The sequence below is a fragment of the Malaclemys terrapin genome, chromosome 1, assembly GCF_027887155.1.
Source record: "Malaclemys terrapin pileata isolate rMalTer1 chromosome 1, rMalTer1.hap1, whole genome shotgun sequence".
In the NCBI taxonomy this organism is placed as follows: Eukaryota; Metazoa; Chordata; order Testudines; family Emydidae; genus Malaclemys; species Malaclemys terrapin.
The window spans coordinates 303,804,130-303,824,239 of record NC_071505.1 but is presented as its reverse complement, the minus strand read 5'-3'; the positions used below and the strand labels follow the sequence as shown (position 1 = coordinate 303,824,239).

The following is a 20,110-nucleotide window of genomic DNA, read 5'->3' as shown; positions in this document are numbered from 1 at the left end:
GTCACAGTCCTGTTCCAATTTAATAAAGTACTAACAAAGATATAAAAAAATACTGTTAAAAAGGTCTAGGAGAAGAGAGGGGTCAGGTTGATCTTACATACTGTGGGCTGAATTCTCCTCTGTTACACACCAGTATAACTCCACTGAAGTCAGTGAGGTTGACCTACTGTAACAGAGGCCCAACGCTGTCTTGTAACACCTAAGTATAACTGCTGCAAAAAAGGTGCCGAATCCACTAATTTATATGCATTTATTACACACCCATAACATTATTTAACAACTAAATACCAAGTAATGGCTTTCAAATGACAATTACTTTTATTAGAGACAAGGTGGGTGAACCTGAGGCAGTATCTTTTATTGGACCAACTTCTGTTGGTGAAAGAGACAAGCTTTCAGGGTACACAGAGCTCTTCTGTATAGGTTAAAAGCTTCTCTCTCTCACCAACAGAAGTTGGTCCAGTAAAATATTAGATAATGTTTTCTTTATCTTTCTAGTATCCTGAGATCAATATGCCTACAACACTGCAAACAATTACTTTTATTGCAATAAGTTGTCTTGCAGATAAATAGCAGCCCATTGAAAATTAATGTTGTTAAAAAAAACAGGACTTAGACCTAGCAGAACTATTTGTTTATTATATTAATTTATGTCCACTGAAAACATTTTTCCTATAAAAATCTTATCAAAGATAAGCAGGAAAGGCATTTATATGTATGTATTATAATGATACATCACACTTCTAGAGTACTTTGTGTTTGAGAACCTCCAAGACCTTTACCAACATAGTTTAATGAAGGCTCACAGGTGGGTATTATTATTTCCATGTCACAGATCTGAGGTTTAGCGGTGGTGAGATCATGTCCATGGTCAAATACTGAGTCCCTGTCACTGCCAGTTTGTGCTCTGAGTTCATCACTCCCTGTGCAATGGACACAGGAGCTTGTGCTGGAAATTAGCCTGACATTCAAACGTGAAAGCCGCCGGAGAGGATGTGGTTTTGCAGGAGTACTTTTGTCTATCGATGGGGGGTTGCGCATGAACATAAAGGGAGCCCGTTCCTCACCACGTGAAACCCACAACGGAGACCTGCCAGGAGGCTGTTGCGAAATGTCATCTGAAAACAGGGCGGTCCCAGCCCACAGAATGGCTGGCGCACAGGGTGAAACACGTTGGAAGGACTTGTGTGTGCTGCCTGGTTACAGGCCTCTGAACAGCACGCGGCTAGAGGCGAAAGCAAGGCGGGAACATTAACACAGGCCTGGGCAGCCAGGTCCCCCCCGCTTTACCACAGGCCGGGGCGGCTCCAGTCCGCCATTAGCACGGGCCGCCCCCCCTTACGGTTCCTCCCCCGTGACCAGATTCCCCCAAAGCTGGCGGAGGGAGAGCCCTGGCGACCGGTGCCTGCAACGCAACACGGACGCGGGAGGGCGGGACAGCCTGTAACTGCCACTCCCCGTGAGCTCTGGGCAAGTAAGGCGGGAGCCCAGCACAGCCCCGCCCCTCCGTTTCCACATGAGCGCCTTAGTTCGACAGTGTCTGTAACGGATCCCCTCCCCCGCGCGCGCATCTCCTTCAAACAATAACAGTAATTTCCCAGACTGTAGCGCGCGTGCGCGGCCAGAAAGCTCCGGCTCGAGCCAGCCCTGTAAAATAATTTTGAATACAATCCCTCCGATTGCAGGGCGGGACCGCCCTTCTTCGGGTGCGCGCGCACTTCCTAGGGTTTCTGGTTCCTCTTCCCATCGTATCAGTGTTTGCGCGCGCGCGCATCGTGGTGACGTCATGGGATAGGAGTGGCTATAGGCCGCTGTCTCGCGGGGATGTAGCGCCACCGGGTGGTCGGTCTCGTGAGACAGCGGCTGCAACCTTAGAGCGCGATCTAACGTTCCGGTAAAGAACCGCCGCGCCGCGGAGACAGGGCGGAGTCCCCAGCCCGGGGGGCGGGAAGGGCGCGGCCGGAAGAAGCCCCCAGCCGGGGGGAAGGGAGAACGGAGCGGGCACAGCGGGGGGGGGGCAGCTCTGTGTCGTGTGTGTGGGCGCGGGGGGGGGTTGAGGAGGAAACAGGGAGGCGCCACCCCAGATACATGAACCAGTGAGGCTTCCTTGCAGTGAAGTAGCAGCAAGGATCCCCGCTGTGTATTGGGGGCGGAGGATGTGAAAGTAAGAAACTGCCAACACCTTTACCCTTCTCAAAGGGAGCAGGAGTAGCAGCAGCGACCATATTGTTCTTAGGGCCTGTGACATAAAGACTCATTTGTGGTTCACTACTCCGGGTCATCAACTCCTCAGGCCTGGCATACTGCACCTCACACAGGTCTCCTGATATTTATTTAAAAGATGATGTCATAAATACATTGTTTGAAATCTAATAAGATACTAGTTATTAGGGTGACCAGACAGCAAGTGTGAAAAAGCGGGATGGGGGTTGGGGGTAATAGGAGTCTATGTAAGAAAAAGCCCCAAATATCGGGACTGTCCCTATAAAATTAGGACATCTGGTCACCCTACTAGTTATTAACATCACTGCAAAATGTTTGTAACAACTCAGAGAAAATATGGCTATGCTGTGATATTATCTCTGGGAGACTGTAAACTAGGGTTACCATATTCTGTACCTCCAAATGGAGGACACTCCACGGCCCCCGCCCCCGCCCCCAGCCCCGCCCATACCCCCTCCCCAACCCCGCCCCCTCCCCAAAGTCTCCGCCCCCTCCCCTGCTTCCCGCGAACATTTGATTCGCGGGAAGCCTGAAGCAGGTAAGGAGGGTGTGGGGGGGAGGAGGCGCAGCCCAGGCTAGCCCCCCCGGCGGCTCCAGCCTGGGTCGGCTCGGGCCCTGGGGTGCCGGCCCCGGCCCACCACCCCCGGCCCGCCCAGCACTGCCGGACCCCGGCTCCCCGGCGGCCCGGCTCCCCGCGGGCCCGGCCGACCCGGCTCCCCGCCGGCCCGGCCCCCCGCGGGCCCGGCCGACCCGGCCCCCCGCCGGCCCGGCCCCCCGCCGGCCCGGCCCCCCGCGGGCCCGGCCGACCCGGCCCCCCGCCGGCCCGGCCAACCCGGCTCCCCGCCGGCCCGGCTCCCCGCGCGCCCGGCCGACCCGGCTCCCCGCCGGCCCGGCTCCCCGCGGGCCCGGCCGACCCGGCTCCCCGCCGGCCCGGCTCCCCGCCGGCCCGGCCGACCCGGCTCCCAGCCCGGACCCCGGCCCGGCACCATGCCCCCGGCCCCGCACCGCCGGCCCCGGCCGAGCACCACCCAGCCCTCCCGATTTTCCCGGACATGCCCGGCTTTTGGGGATTTCCCCCCGGACGGGGATTTGAGCCCCCAAAAGCCGGACATGTCCGGGAAAATCCGGACGTATGGTAACCCTATGTAAACAGACAAAGGTGGCAAAACAAGTTTCTTTATAAAGGGAAAGAAAATATGGTGGGAGGGGCCCTGCCTAGGAAAGAGGGCTATGACTGCTCCCTCTGGGTCAGCTAGTGGCTAACCCTCCTGCAGCTTTGTAAGGGGGGAGGTGTGACCCTAAGAGCATCCCAGTGCCAGAGGCCAAGGAGCTTACTAGTATCAGGTAGTGAGGTTTGGCTGGCGTGTGGGTGCCCCGTAGCTGGGCTCAGGGCAGAAGGGGGTGTGGGTGTCTGGGCTTGGGGGTGCCCTGCAGATGGGCTCTGGGGGGATGGGAGTGCAGGTGTCTGGGTGCCCCACAAAGCCTGCTGCAGCATCCCCCAACCTCCAGCACCCCTAACTGGAACTGGGTTGTTGTAGGGGTTTATTTAACTCTCTACTCCTGGGGGAATCTTTTTTGCTGTTGTCTGTATTGTTGACAGGTGTTTTGAAATAAATTACCAAAATAATTGAAACTGGAGTGATTATATTGTGTTGTTTTGACAAATATGCAGAATTTTAAAATATGGTGTGCAGATTTTTTTAATTTTTTGTCACTGAAACTTTAATTTTTCACACACAATTTCCCCAGGACTAGTAAGGTGAAGAATAGTTTTAGTTGTACTGTACAACTGTAATACTATACTGTAATAATTTCAGATGGAAAGCACTATAGATGATAATTGTATTAACATTCTTAGATACTTCATGTTCATGGCTGCTAGAAAAGCAGAGCTTGGAAAGATTTAGAGGTAATTTAAAGACAGGACCAGATTTTCAAAAGTGTATGTGCAATTGCACATCCAAGTACACGATGAGCAACTTGGAGCCTAGTGTCCATATATTAAAAAATTACAAACCAATGCTCTCAGATAAGCATGATAGTTGCTCACAGAAATGACAACTTATATGTCTGAGTGGTCTTTTGCTTACACACACATTTCTGAAAATCAAAGCTATAATATCTTGAATGGGCAAACTGTCCTCATGGCACTGAAGAGAGATGTCAGAACAAATACTATGGCTACTGTCATAACTATAAGGGAAAGGGTAACAGCCCTCCTGTGTACAATACTATAAAATCCCTCCTGGCCAGAGACTCCAAAATCCTTTTACCTGTAAAGGGTTAAGAAGCTCAGGTAACCTGGCTGACACCTGACCCAAAGGACCAATAAGGGGACAATATACTTTCAAATCTTGGTGGGGGGAAGGTTTTTGTTTGTGCTCTTTGTTTTTGGGGGTTGTTCGCTCTTGGGACTGAGAGGGACCAGACATCAATCCATGCTCTCCAAATCTTTCTGAACAAGTCTCTCATATTTCAAACTTGTAAGTAAACAGCCAGGCAAGGCGTGTTAGTTTTATCTTTGTTTTCTCAACTTGTAAATGTACCTTTTACTAGGGTATTTACCTCTGTTTGCTGTAACTTTGAACCTAAGGCTAGAGGGGATTCCTCTGGGTTCTTTAAGTTTGATTACCCTGTAAAGTTATTTTCCATCCTGATTTTACAGAGATAATTTTTACCTTTTTCTTTAATTAAAAGCCTTCTTTTTAAGAACCTGATTGATTTTCCTTGTTTTTAGATCCAAAGGGGTTGGATCTTGATCCACCGGGAGTTGGTTGGGAAAAAGGAGGGGGGATGGTTAATTTCTCCTTGTTTTCAGATCCCAGGGGTTTGGATCTGTATTCACCAGGGAATTGGTGAAGAGTCTCTCAAGGCTACCCAGGGAAGGGAATTAGCACATTGGGAGTGGTGGCAGCGGACCAGATCTAAGCTGGTAGTTAAGCTTAGAAGTTTTCATGCAGGCCCCCACATCTGTACCCTAAAGTTCAAAGTGGGAAAGAAGCCTTAACAGCTACAGAGATTGATTCTGCTCAGTTTCAGGGCTAAACTCTCAAATCCCTATGGTAATTTGATTCAGCTATTCTGCCATTTCCATGTGTGCAATACTTAAGGATCTGAATGGATAATTTAGACCATATTTTTACATATCAATGTCAAATTTACCCAAACTCTGAGATCGGTGCCACACTGGCTATCGTAGCTGGTATCTGTCCTGTGAGAGAAAAATAACCATTTACCTCTGTTATAGAATATACCTTGCCCCTATGAATAGTGAGATTGAGTTGAGCTGTCATGTGGGTGCAAGAAGACTCTTTAGCCAAAAGCACAATTAACCCCAACTCCCTATGAGTTCTGCACACATAGGCAGAGCAGAATATGTAAGTTGTACGTTCCTTGAAGGATCTGAGACCACTTTTTTGTTCTGACATATTAAACTATAAGTTATAGGGCCATAGTCTCTCTTAGTGATCTGGCCCCTTTAGGGTGCAAAGGGCCAGAAAACAGGCTGATCTGCCTAGTGGGTCTACACAAGGTGTGTGTCAGGAGACAGAAGGGGGCCTGGCTGGAGGCCCTGGCCCCTTTAGAAGCCATAGTCAGCCATTGAAGAGTAGCCTGAGAGTTATACAAGGGGAGGGACTGGTATAGAACTAGCCCCAGAATCAGGCAGTCCCAAATCCCTTGCAGCTCATCTCACACACTGCTTAGGAGAAACTGGCAGTAGCAAATCTAGCCCATGTTATTTAAATTAGATTGTAAACTCTTCAGGGCGGGAACCCCTGTATTGTACAGCACCTAGCACAACTGATCTTAACTGTATACTTTGGCCACTACTGCAATACAGATAATGCCCCAAATAAAACCCAAATCCCTATTCTTTCCTCTTGTAGTAAAAATCAAATTTATGTGATTGCATGTCAAACATAATTAAAATAGTTTTTAAAAAATCAAGCCACCCAATGTTTGTTTCAAGATGTTCAGCTGTATATCCACTTTTTGTAAGAGGTTTCTCATTTTCATTAGTTGAGATCTACATCTTGTAATTAAAGTGATAGAAAACAACTTAGAATGTATATTTTTCATTAAATTTATTTGTACGTAAGGTAAGCATGACTTTTAATAATTCTTTCCGAATTTCCAGGTCAGTTCTGCATTTTTGTAGTGTAAAATTTGTACAAATGCTCTTTGAATAAACCTGCAATCTTGGCTTGTCCAATAAGATCATCATGAGCTGGAAATACTCAGGGAAATCCTGTAGAAACAGGAAGAAAGTAGTTTTTCACTTCCTAATTTCAGACATTTGATTCTGAGTAGGTTTTAGGACAATTAATTCTTGGTCAAGAGATTGGGGAAAAATACAGTTGCAGAGACCTCTTGAGTGGTTTAATCCCAAACAATCATTTTATAGGATTTCTTTCACTCCTTCAGTACTATTATATTGTTCCATAATAAGGAGGATATTGGTTTCTTAGCAGCTTTCCCTAGTCAGGCACTGATCCTGCCATTTTTTTGATTCAAGTGGCTGGGTTGTGGCCTTAGTTCCTTTCTAACTCCGTATTTTGCAACTGTTTTCTTCACCAACGTATGAAAAAAACAGTCTGAATAAACAGCTACATTTCTAAATAGAGTGAAATGGATCAAGGATAACTACGCTCAGCTGGGTAAGACACTTGAAGTGGAAGCTCAGGTGATTTTCAGCAGAATACTTCTGGTCCTTATGGAAGGAGAGCGCAGCTGTGTCTAGACAATGAAGATCAACAGATGGCTCAATGACAGGTGCTGTAAGGAATGGTTTGGGATGATCGATCTTTGAGAGGCATTCATAGAAAGAAGACTCTTCTTGACTGATGGACTCTACTTGAGTATCTGGGGTATTAATCTGGCACAACTGATAAGGGCTTTAAAATAGGAGGTGAGGGAAGAAGGCTTGTAGAGACTAGTGAAATCTCCATGGATGGCTTCAGTACAAAGGAAGAGGAAAATCAGCTGAATGAAGATATAGAAGGGATAATGGAACATTACAAGGCAAGAGTATGGACAGCAAGAAGGAAAATACAAATATTGCTTGGCGTAGTAAGGTAGGTGTTAGTGAAAGGACCATATCAAATCCATCTAGAAAACGGAGTGAGGTCTGAAGGAAAAAAATGAAATGCTTGTACAGTAACTCCACGCTTAACGTTGTAGTTATGTTCCTGAAAAATTTGACTTTAAGCGAAACGATGTTAAGCAAATCCAATTTCCCCATAAGAATTAATGTAAATAGTGGGGGTTAGGTTCCAGGGAAATTTTTTTCACCAGACAAAAGACACATATATATATATACACACACACAGTATAAATGTTAAACAATTTAATACTGCACACAGCAATGATGATTGTGTAGCTTGGTTGAGGTGGTGGAGTCAGAACGTGGAAGAGGATGGGATATTTCTCAGGGAATGCCTTACTGCTAAATGATTAACTAGCACTCAGCTGAGCCCTCAAGCGTTAACACGTTGTTAATGTAGCCTCACACTCTACAAGGCAGCACGAACGGAGGGAGTGGAGACAGCATGGCAGAGAGAGACAGACACATACACAGTGTGTGTGAGAGAGAGACTGCATTGCCCCTTTAAGTATGCTGATTCCACTCTAAGCACACTGCCTTTTTAAGTTGATCAGCAAGTTGAGACAGGAGCTGCTGCCAGCAAGCTCTCTCTGTCCTGAGCCCTGTCCTGTCCCCGCTGCTCTGTGGAGATGGCCGGATGGGGTAAAGGAGCAGGGGGAAGGGAGCACCCACCACTCTTTCCCCCTCCCCCCTGCAACAGTCTGCTCTTTCTGCGGCTGCCAAACATCATTATAAGGGAGCATTGCGCAACTTTAAACGAGCATGTTCCCTCATTGATCAGCAACGTAACAATGAAACAACGTTAACTGGGACAACTTTAAGTGAGGAGTTACTGTACATGAATGCAAGAAGTCTGGCCAATAGAGGAACTGGAACTAGTGATGGAGATCAAAAATATATGAATTATAAATTACATATATAACTAGATATATGGATTACAGAAACATCCTGGAATAGCACTTGGGATAGTTTTAGGAGTCTATTATAGACCACCCCCACCCCAGGCAGACTCAAGTATGGATAGGTTTCGGAGTAGCAGCCGTATTAGTCTGTATCTGCAAAAGAACAGGAGTACTTGTGGCACCTTAGAGACTAACACATTTATTTGAGCATAAGCTTTTGTGGGCTACACCTTACTTCATCGGATGCATGTAGTGGAAAATACAGTAGGAAGATATATTTACACACAGACACACACAGAGAGAGAGAACATGAAACAATAGGTGTTACTATACATACTATAAGGAGAATGATCAGTTCAGGTGAGCTTTTACCAGCAGGAGAGAAAAAGAATCATTGTAGTGGTAATGAAAATGGCCCATTTTCAGCAATTGACAAGGAGATATGAGGAACTATGGGGGGGGGGGAGAATAAGCATGGGGAAAGTAAAACTAGCTACCACCTGAGCTGGAACAAGGGCTGTACCAGGGGACAGGATTGTGCCCAGACTAGGAAGGCGTCCAGTCTCTGAAAGAAACTTATTGAAACATCTCTGAGGGTGAGATTTTATCTGTATTCAGTTTTATTACTGTATTAGGCATAGATTTGCATGTTTTATTTTGTTTTACTTAGTAATTCACTTTATTCTGTCTGTTACTACTTAGAACCACTTAAATCCTACTTTCTGTATTTAATAAAATCACTTTTTACTTATTAATTAACCCAGCATATGTATTAATACTTGGGGGGGGGGCAAACAGCTGTACATATCTCTCTATCAGTGCTACAGAGGGCGAACAACTTGAGTTTACCCTGTATAAGCTTTATACAGGGTAAAACAGATTTATTTAGGGTTTAGACCCCATTGGGAGTTGGGCATCTGAGTATTAAAGACAGGAACACTTCTGTTAGTTGCTTTCAGTTAAGTCTGCAGCTTCGGGGCAAGTGGTTCAGACCCTGGGTCTGTGTTGGAGCAGACTGGCGTGTCTGGCTCACCAAGACAGGGTGCTGGATGCCCAGGCTGGCAGGGAAAGTAGGGGCAGTAGTAGTCTTGGCACATCGGTTGGCAGTTCCCAAGGGGGTTTCTGTGATTCAACCCGTCACAATTTGGTCACCCTAGTTTACCAAAGGTAGATTATGACAGACTAACTTGATTTCCTTCAAGAAAATAACTTTTTTTTTTTTTTTAGCTAAGGGAAGAGCAATAGATTTAATATACTTGGACTTCAGTAAAACATTTGACACAGTAACACATAGGAAATTAGTTAAATTAGGGAAGATGGGGATCAGTAAAAGCATCACAAGGTGGATAAGGAATTAGCTAAAGGAGAAGAGACAATAGGTTTTGCTGAAAGGTTAATTATTGGACTGGATAGAGGGTACTAGTGGAGTTCCTCAAGAATCAGTCTTGGAATCGATCTTATTCAACATTTTTATTAATGACCTTGGCACAAAAGTCAGTGTGTGCTAATGAAATTTGCTGATGATACAAAGTTGGGAGGCATCGTCAATACAGAAGAGGATCCGAATATTATACAGGAAGACCTGGATGACCTTGAAGGATGGAGTGACAGAAGTGGGATGAAATTCAACAGTACAAAGTGCAAGGTCATAATAAGAATTTCTGCTACAGACAGGGAGTTTATCAACTGGAAGCAACAAAGGAGGAGAGAGACCATGGCGTGTGGGTTGATCACAGAACGACTGATCCACTAATGTGGTGTGGCTGTGAAAAAGGCAAATGCGATCCTAGGGTGCATCAGATGAGGCATTTCCGATAGAGCGAAAGAAGTATTCATGCCATTGTACAAGACACTGGTCAGACCTCATTTGGAATATTATGTACAGTTGGAATAATGTTCAGAAACAATTCATTTAAACTGGAACAGATGCAGAGAAGAGCGACAAGGATGAGCAGAATAATGGCAGGCCTATCTTATGCAAGGAGCTTGGAAGAGCTTGCCTTGTTTAGTCTAGCAAAAAGAAGGTTGAGAGGAGATATGATTGTGCTCTTTAAATATGTTAAGCGGGTAAATACCAGGGAGAACTGCTGTTTAAGCTAAAGAACAATGTTGGCATTGGCACGAGAACAAATAGATCTAAACTGGCCATGAACACATTAAGGCTAGAAATTAGAAGGTTTCTAGCCATCAGAAAGGTGAGGTTTTGGAACCGCCTCCCGATAGGAGTTGTGGTAGAAAACAACGTAATTAGTTTTGAGAGAGAACTGGACAATTTTATTTATGCAATTGTATGATGCGGTTGCTTGTCATGGTAGGGAGCAGGGCTCAGCTGCTCTGTGGCTCACTTCTGGTTTATGTCTTATGTTTCTAAAAGCTCATGCTTCAGGGTTTCAACCAGCTACTGCAGCAGTCAGGGATTCTTCCGTCACCCCACAGTTTATTCTGGGTTGTTTGTTTATTTCTTCCTCCTGCCTCTGAAGCATCATGGATGGTCACAGCTGGAGATGGGACATTGGATGGGGAGGGTCAGGGCTCTGAGATGGCACCAAGCATCCTCTCAGGTGCATGGCTGACTGGCTTGTGATAACATGCGCAGGGTCTAACTGATTGCCATATGTGGGGTTGTAAAGGAATTTCCCCCCAGGTCAGATTGGAAGTGACCTTGGGGTATTTTCACCCTGCTCAGCAGCTTGTGGATGCAGGTCACTTGCCAGATTATTGAGGTATATTTCATGTAATAATTTCCCTGCCTTTTTTTGGAGGCCTTCGGCACTGGTGCCCCTTGGTCCCTCCTAGTTTCTGCTCATGGCATGTAATATTTCAATCTCCTGTGGGTGTAGTACTTTGGTCTAAATTCGATTGTTAGGGAGTGGCAGTTGCAGCCTGTGATATTGTGTGTGTCAGACTAAATGATCTGGTGGTGATCTTTAGACTTTTGAACCTTTTTTTATTAATTTAGCTGCAATGTTCCTATATTCTATTCAGCCAGACTATCTGGACAGTCTCTTCTGCACCTCTCCACTAGATTATGGTAGTTTAGAAAGTCACGTGAGAATATGGGGTGACTATTGTGTGTGGCAGAATTGCAGCAAATAGAAAAACACATTATGTAACAAAGCACCTCAAAGTCTCTTGGAAGAGTTTGTATTAGGATAGGGAAGCAAACTGAAGATGATTATTCAATGCAGAAACTTTAAAGAAGCTTTTAAGAAGTCAGAGGATTGTTTACCTAAGATAAAAACTAAATTGAAATAGATTATAATCCTGAAGTCACAAATAATGTTACACTTTGGCAAAACTGTAATGAGGCCCCAAAGTGATGACTTTAATCAAAATCCTTAAATCTAAATGTCATTTATAATTTACAAATTACAGGTGTCACATTTTAATTTTCTTCTATTTTGAGAGGGATTATTGGTTCCAGCAATAGTGTTCCACTGTAATTATAAGAATTCTGTCAAAAAATGGGCAGGTGGTGTAAGTGTGACTATTGGCCATAGCAACAAATGATTTTATTTTGTAAACTTTTTGAGTGAGCAAAATAGGTACAATTTTCTTTGTCTAAATCAGTAATAAAGACTGTAAACTGTACGTTACTGCTAAACTGTGGTCATAACATACAATATTAAAGGGGAATTTTAACTCCTGTTTGTTCAGAAATCAAATGCTTACAAAACAACTGAGGGCAAAATAATATGTAAACATGAAAAAGATTTAAAAACATTTTTTCAGAACTTCACATGGAGAATGACATAGTTAATATTCACAGTTTTGATACAGGAGACACGGTATTTCTTGATTCAAAGACACCATTTTAGATAAGGAAAGAAAGAACTTCATTCTGATTTCTTTCAGCGCTCATATGGAGGAATTAAACCAAACCTTGTTTATGTAAATTTATCCTAAATAATCTTGAGAAAAGTACTCAGATGGTGCCACCAACCTACATTTTTATGAAATTCAAGATCCACTAAGGGACCAAGTCAGCAGTCCTTGCTGGGGCAAAATTCCTGTTCAGTGAGCATGGGGTCATCCCTTAACTAGGCTACCTTAAAACAAAGCCAATAAATTAAAATTTTGTTTTTAAGTAGTGTAGTAAAAGGACAGTTACCTTATCCATAACTGGTGTTTTTCGAGATGTGTTGCTCCTGTCTATTCCACAGTAGGTGTGCCTTCTCACCACGTGCACCAGTGCCGGAAGTTTTTCCCTTAGCCGTACCCATACTGGGGGAGCACTGTGGCGACCCCTGGAGTGGTGCCTGTATATCGCGCTATAAGGGGAGCCACGGGCTCCCCCCACCCTCAGTTTCTTCTTGCCGGACAACTCTGACAGAGGGGAAGGCGGGCAGGGTGTGGAATAGACATGAGCAACACATCTTGAAGAACGCCAGTTATGGAACAGGTAACTGTCCTTTCTTTTTTGAGTGATTGCTCATGTGTATTCCACAGTAGGTGATTCCAAGCAATATCTGCTGGAGGTGGGTAGGAGTTCATGATGGTTCGGGACCAAGTACTGCCCTGCTGAACCCAGCGTCATCCCTAGACTGGGAGACGATCGCATAATGCGAAGTAAATGTGTGAACTGAGGCCCAACTGGCCGCCCTACAAATGTCCTGGATGGGGACATGGGCTACGTAGGCAGCTGATGAGGCCTGAGCCCTCGTAGAGTGTGCCCTGATGATCGGTGGCGGGGGAATCCCTGCCAGATCATAGCATGTGCGTATACACGAGGTGATCCAGCGGGAAAGCCGCTGGGTGGAGATAGGCTGCCCTTTTGCCTGCTCGGCCGAGGCAATAAAGGGTTGTGAGGATTTCCGGAACAGCTTGGTCCGATCCAGATAAAAAGCCAATGCCCTATGCACATCGAGCGTGTGGAGGTGGCGTTCCTCGTTAGAAGAATGAGGCTTAGGACAGAGCACGGGGAGAAAGATGCTCTGCTCCATATGGAAGGCGGAGACCACCTTCGGGAGGAATGCCGGGTGTGGGCGGAGCTGGACTTTATCCCTATGGAAAACCATATGGGGGGGTTCTGAGGTTAAGGCCCTGAGTTCCTAGACACATCGGGCTGACATGATTGCCATGAGGAAGGCCACCTTCCATGAGAGGTGCGACCAGGAACACGTGGCCAGGGGCTCAAAGGGGGGCCCCGCCATTGCGGCACAGGGGGCCTAGCATACGGGAATGAACGGTCAAGGCCCTTCAGGTAGCAGGAGGTCATTGAGTGGGAGAAGACCAAGTGCCCTTGCACTGGGCAATACGCAAGCGGACCGCCTCAGCAGGGTCTTTTCCCCCCCCCCAGTACGAGTGGTCGCTCCACTTGGAGGTCGCTCACCGGCTCTTCCGAGAGTGGGGAGTTCCCCAGATCGACCTGTTTGCAACCCGGGTGGAAGGGCGATATGGCCGCCAGGTGCACCCTGACTGAGGAAGGTGCCAGTCCCTGGGCCCTAAGGGATAAGAGGTAGTCCAGGATAAGCTGGAGGGGTGCGGCGGAGGGGAAGGCACCCTGGTCTCTTGCCCACCTGGCGAACCTGGACCATTTCACCACGTACATCCAACGTGTGCAGCGGCAGTTAAAAAAGCAAACAGGATGTTAGGAATCATTAAAAAAAAGGATAGGGAATAAGACGGCAGGTGAAAACAAATAAAAGGAAGTTCTTCTTCACACAGCGCACAGTCAACCTGTGGAACTCCTTGCCTGAGGAGATTGTGAAGGCTAGGACTATAACAGGGTTTAAAAGAGAACTAGATAAATTCATGGAGGTTAAGTCCATTAATGGCTATTAGCCAGGTTGGGTAAGGAATGGTGTCCCTAGCCTCTGTTTGTCAGAGGGTTGAGATGGATGGCAGGAGAGAGATCACTTGATCATTAATTGTTAGGTTCACTCCCTCTGGGGCACTTGGCATTGGCCACTGTTGGCAGACAGGATACTGGGCTGGATGGACCTTTGGTCTGACCCAGGATAGCCATTTTTATATTCACCCAAGTTCTAGTTTGGACTCTATCACTGGTCTACAACAGTCCACTTCTCTGTGCCTTTGTTTCCTTTCTCACCATTTGTCTGTCTTGTCTATTTAAATTTACAAGCATTATAAGGGATACACTCTTTTACTTTGTACAATGGGGCCATAATCTCAATTGTGGCCTCTAGATGCTACTGTGATACAAATAAGAAACTGGTGGAATTCATGAATAGCATTTTCTGTACTCTGTACTTCCCTTTCCCTTGAAAATAGTGGAAATACCTACACCAAAATTTTATCCAAGGAATTAAGAAGCAGTAGAGATTGAAGACTAGATCCCGTGAGGTTCTGAGCTCAATGGGTGAGAGCTTTCAGTGCCGTCAGGAAGTGCTCAGCACCTCAGAAAATCTACCCCTAGGAACATAGGATTTCCCATCTCAGATCTGATCAATGCTTCATCAAGTTTGGCTACCTGCCTCCAACAGTGGCTTATTAGTGATGCTTCCAAGTAAGGCTAAAACATCCCACAGTGCACTTGACCAGTTGTGCAGAACTATACCTGTGGAAGATGGAAAATTCCTTTCTGACCCCTGCACAATCCTATTTTAGCACATTATTGGTTATAAAATTATCAAACCTTTAAATCTAGCTGCTGTATTTAGCTGTATGAATTCCTGCAGTACTGAATTCTACAGGCTGATGACTCCCTACAGAAAAAAATACTTTTCTTTTAAATTTACTAGCCATTAACTTAATCAAATAACCCCTTTCTCTCTTATGGCTTTTTACTAGAGGTTCTGATCCATGCCCCCTGGGAGTCTTTCCTCTGATTTCAATGGGCATTGGATCGTGTCCCAAAATTATTAATGTACCACATTGCCACCCCACCCTGTAGCAAGACAACTGCTTAAATGCAGAATTTAAGATAATTCATATTAAATGCAGGTATAGTTATCCACCTCTATGTGGATATGGCCCTTAGCCCATTGTTACCACATACAAAATGCACTTTGTATGGCTTACACTTTTAAGTTGTTTCTGTAGTAGTATATCCAAACTTTTGTAATCTTAACTGTGTTTCTTTCAGAAGTTACAAATACCATGTTTCATGTTAGTTTTAAACAAGAGAAGTCTCCTATTGATAAAATTATAGGCAACAGTGAAGGGTGAAGTAATATTCCAGGATGTGTACACTTTGCTGAATTGTTTATTTTACTCAGTAGGATATCCTATTTTCCGGAGGGTTTTTATATTTGCTTTTCAAATGATAAACAGAGAAACACAACACTGATCACACTTTTTTTTTTTTAAACTGTAAAAACGGAGAGCTAAAAAGTACCAACATTTTCCTTGATGGAAAAAAGTATTTCGGTTTGATTTCATTTCTGGTGAATGGTTGTTCTGATTGTTCCGATAGGGTGCCTCCTTTATTACTGTTTCAGGAAAAGAAAGATTTCTGAATTCCCAGAGCATGCACACATACTGTATTGTTCAAAAATATCTGTACTGTATAAGCCAGAGCTGCAGAATCAGCCCACCGTTGAATAAATCTGTTACAGTCTCGCTATTGTATTAATTTTGTTTTGTTTTAAAGACCCTGGGCATAAAACAGTTGCTATTTTTACAAGGTCACTTTCAAAATAGAAGAGCACTTTAAATTGTTCAGAAATTGACAGGGCTACCAGAGTATGACTGGCACAGTGTACCATGAAGTACAGGCTCAATCCAACCCTTGATTTCTGTCAACAGTAGTTCTGTATATCGGGAAATAAACTACATTTTGAATATGTAAAATTTGCATTTTGATGCCTTTTTTTAAGACAAATATAACAACAATTTTGTTTATCCAGAGTAGAATAGATGATATAGCAGTCAACTATTTTTTGTCAAGGTCCAAATTTCTTGGTCAAGGTATAGTCAAAGTCCAGACTCCAGAGAAAATAATTTAAAAAATGATAATTCAATAAAAAGATTTTGGGGTCCATTCAGAAGCATCGGATGGTCCAGATTTGGTCTGCAATTTATCTGTTGACTACCTCTGGGATACAGTGTGACATTTATTTTGAAGGACAATAGTCATACCAAAACAAATAGATAAATACCATGATTTAAAAATACTAAGAGGATTTACTGTGTGCAAATATTCAGCGACTTGATTATAAAGTCAATACTGATCAATCTTTATGGAATTGGACATATATTTCACTATATGTCATAAGAAAGATTTCAGCCTATCATAGCCTTTTCCCCGAATTAAAAACATACAACCACACCAAAACCCTTATGCACCTTTTAAGCTAAATTCTGGCAGGAATCTAGAAACTGACACAGATATCTAGAATCTGACTTTAGTGGGGCCAGGATTTCACCCAACATCCTCCAAATGTGTGCATATACATTGCAAAAATCATATTGTAGAGCAGGGGTCAGCAACCTTTCAGAAGTGGTGTGCCGAGTCTTCATTTATTCACTCTAATTTAAGGTTTCGCGTGCCCGTAATACATTTTAAAGTTTTTAGAAGGTCTCTGTCTAGATGTCTATAATATATAACTAAACTATTGTTGTATGTAAAGTAAATAAGGTTTTTAAAATGTTTAAGAAGCTTCATTTAAAATTAAAATGCAAAGCCCCCCGGACCGGTGGCCAGGACCTGGGCAGTGTGAGTGCCACTGAAAATTAGCTCGTGTGCTGCCTTCGGCATGCGTGCCATAGGTTGCCTACCCCTGGTGTAGGGGGTAGGAGAGCCAGACACAGCACCAGTGATCAATATATTTCTATAAATAGGAAGAATAAGCTAGAATTATACAATTTACAGATGCAAGAGACCTATTTGAATATCTAGTCCATCCTGCAGGATCATTCAACATTGTACTATCAGCAGTGTTGTGTCCACGGTTAAAATGCCTCAAGTGATGGTGCTTCTGCCAGCTCCTTTAGGAGTAGAGTTGGTTGGAAAATTCCAACTAAACAGTTTTTTTCATTGGAATTTGTCAAAAATCAAAATGTTCTGTGGAGACAGTTCAATTTCTACAAAGTTCCTCCAGAAACCAAGCAGGGTTCCAACAGAAACCTGCTTGGTTTCTTGCCAGCTCACCTGCCCAGCTCCTCAGCAGCTGGCCTGGTGGGCTGCTTGAGAACTCCAGCGCTCCCAGGGTTTGTGTCTCCAAGGCAGCCTGCCAGGAATCAGGCCTACCTAGAATCATAAAAATGTAGGGGTGGAAGGGACCTAGAGAGGTCACCTAGTCCAGCCCCCTATACTGTGGCAGGATTAAGTCTACCTAGACCTCCTTGACAAGTGATTGTCTAAACTGCTTTTAAAAACCTCTGGTGATGGTGATTCCACAACTGCTCTAAGTAATCTATTCCAGTACTTAACTATCTTATAGTTTTGAAAGGTTTTCTAAATATATAATCTAAATCTTGCTGCAGATTAGGCTAGTTCTTGTCCTATCTTCAGTGGACATGGAGAACAATTGCTCACCACCCTCTTTTAACATCCCTTAACATATTTGAAAACTATCAGGCTCCACACCCCCACACCCCACCCCAAGCCTTCTTTTCTCCAGACTAGACATGTCCAGTGTTTTTAAACCTTTCCTCATAGGTCAGGTTTTCTAAACCTTTTATCATTTATGTTGCTCTCCTTTGAACTCTTTCCAGTTTATCCACATTTTTTTAGTGTGTGGTGCCCAGAACTGGACACAGTACTCCAGCTGAGTAGAATGGACCAGTTACTTCCTGTGTTTTACATATGACATTTCTGTTAATTAACAACCCAGAATGAGGTTTGCCTTTTTTGTAACTGCATCACATTGTTGACTCATGTTCAATTTATGATCCACTATACCCCCCTGTTCTATCACTTTTTTGAAGTATTACTGCTTAGCCAGTAATTCCCCATGTTGTAGTTGTGCATCTGATTTAGCCTAAGTGTAGTACTTTGCACTTGTCTTTATTGAATTTCATCTTGTTGATTTCAGACCAATTCTCCAATTTACCCCAAAGTGATTTGAATTCTTATCCTGTCCTCCAAAGTTCTTGCAGCCCCTCCCAGATTGATGTCATCCACAAATTTTATAAGTATACTTCCCACCCCCCTTCGAGGAGAATTTTAAAATTTTTGGTTTTCATTCCAAATAGGAATGAAATCAAATTTTAGAATTACAAAATCCTAATGAAATGGAATCCCCTTTTCTGCTCAGCTCTGCTTAGGAGACTATTGCCCAACCTTATATATTTGTACTGTCAGGAGGCTTTTCCCTGATAGCTTAATTTTACCCTACCCTTATTCCATTTTAGATATGATCCTGCCAGCTGCTGAGTTCCCTTGTGGGGTCCCATTAGAGGTGGTAAGTGCTGAGCAACATCAGCTCTTTCTCTGATCAAGCCTTTATTCGTAAGACAAAGCAAGCGTCCAGGCACAATTACTGAATAAGAAGATGGGAATTTGCTTGGGAATATCAGAAACTCTAATGTCTTTTTTTGCTAGCTCAGACATCTGCATTCCGCCTAATGTGATTTAAGCTCATCCTTTTAATTGGAACTTTGTGCAAAATTGCAAATCACTGCACGTAAAATAATGTAATTAATGTAAATTAAAACTATACAATGTTGTATATATTTATATCAAGCATTATACAGCATTGATTGTTTTTATTAAAACATCCCTATAGAATTTGCAGTAATTTTTTATTCATGTAAATAAAACAGAGGGCTCCAACCTATATTAAAGCATAACAGTAGCAGTTTTAATTAAAGCTGTACTATTGCCTCCCTCCTCCCCTCCCCCATATGTGAAATGCATGCTTTGACTTGTTTGAAGACATTTGGTTTTGAAATAGTTTTCAGTGTATGTATAATGCATTTTTCCCTTATCTTCAAAAGGAACCATGAACCTCAGAGTTTGTACTGTCATGGTTAGAGTATGGGGTATTTCCCAGTTTGTTTTGTCTTCTCGGTCTTTTTACCTCAATGGTATTATTATTAGTGCGAGTATTCATGCTCCCCAAGGTAAGACTTTCATAGTTGGACCCTTACATTGTGTCTTTTGTACAGGACCAAGGACATTGCTAGTGCTTTACAAGTAAGAACTTTTACTCAAGGTAACTGTGTATGCTTTACACTTTTCTGTTTCTGCAGTTAGCCTTTTCACTTTTCAGTTTACCGCCTCTGCAGTAATTTATATTTTAACAAGTTCAGGTAATATTGCAGATGTATGTACAATCTGAGGTAAATAAATCTTGAGTCACAGTTGCAATCAAAGAGAAGTAATCTCTTATAGCAGCTCCAAATTTGCTCCGCTGCAAAGCCCCACTGATACTCCTCTTTCACACACTAAGCCTCTATTCGGGGTCAGGTACATTGCTGACAAACAGCACATCTCAGTTTTGCTTGCTATCTTTATACTGCCACCTAATACAGCATTGTACACTTCCAATCCCTGATAAAGGTAATGCACGTTTTGCCTTTAGTTATAATACAATGAATGAAAATCTTTTTAAAAAGACCAATACAATTTAGTTTTTAGTGACAGCTCTGGCAGTATTTTAAAAGTTAATTTAAATCTTTCAGTCATTTGCAGAAGCCTTGGTTCCTTAGTCTGTAGTGGTAAATCCCTTTGCAAACCTTTGACATTTAACTTATATTATTTGAACAGAAATAGAAAATTATACACCTTTATAAAGGGGCCTGTCTCCATGGTATCTGGGTACACTTTAGATCGGGGTCGGTAACCTTTCAGAAGTAGTGTGCCGAGTCTTCATTTATTCACTCTAATTTAAGGTTTCACGTGCCAGTAATACATTTTAACGTTTTTAGAAGATCTCTTTCTATAAGTCTATAATATATAACTAAACTATTGTTGTATATAAAGTAAATAAGGTTTTTAAAATGTTTAGAAAACTTCATTTAAAATTAAATT

The 20,110-nt window shown here is 43.5% G+C and overlaps 1 protein-coding gene and 1 long non-coding RNA gene across 7 annotated transcripts in view; one reads left to right on the top strand and one right to left on the bottom strand.

The window, feature by feature from the left end:
* The window catches only part of STARD13 (StAR related lipid transfer domain containing 13), a 442,897-nt gene that overhangs the window by 320,972 nt on the left and 101,815 nt on the right, over nt 1–20,110 (bottom strand). The gene's annotated exons all lie outside the window — the stretch shown is intronic.
* The window catches only part of LOC128829877 (uncharacterized), a 91,615-nt gene continuing 73,324 nt past the window's right edge, over nt 1,820–20,110 (top strand). For both annotated transcript variants that reach the window (XR_008443500.1, XR_008443499.1), the window contains exons 1-2: nt 1,820–1,894; nt 18,490–18,539. This is a non-coding gene — a long non-coding RNA (uncharacterized LOC128829877). The remainder of the gene's footprint in view (nt 1,895–18,489; nt 18,540–20,110) is intronic.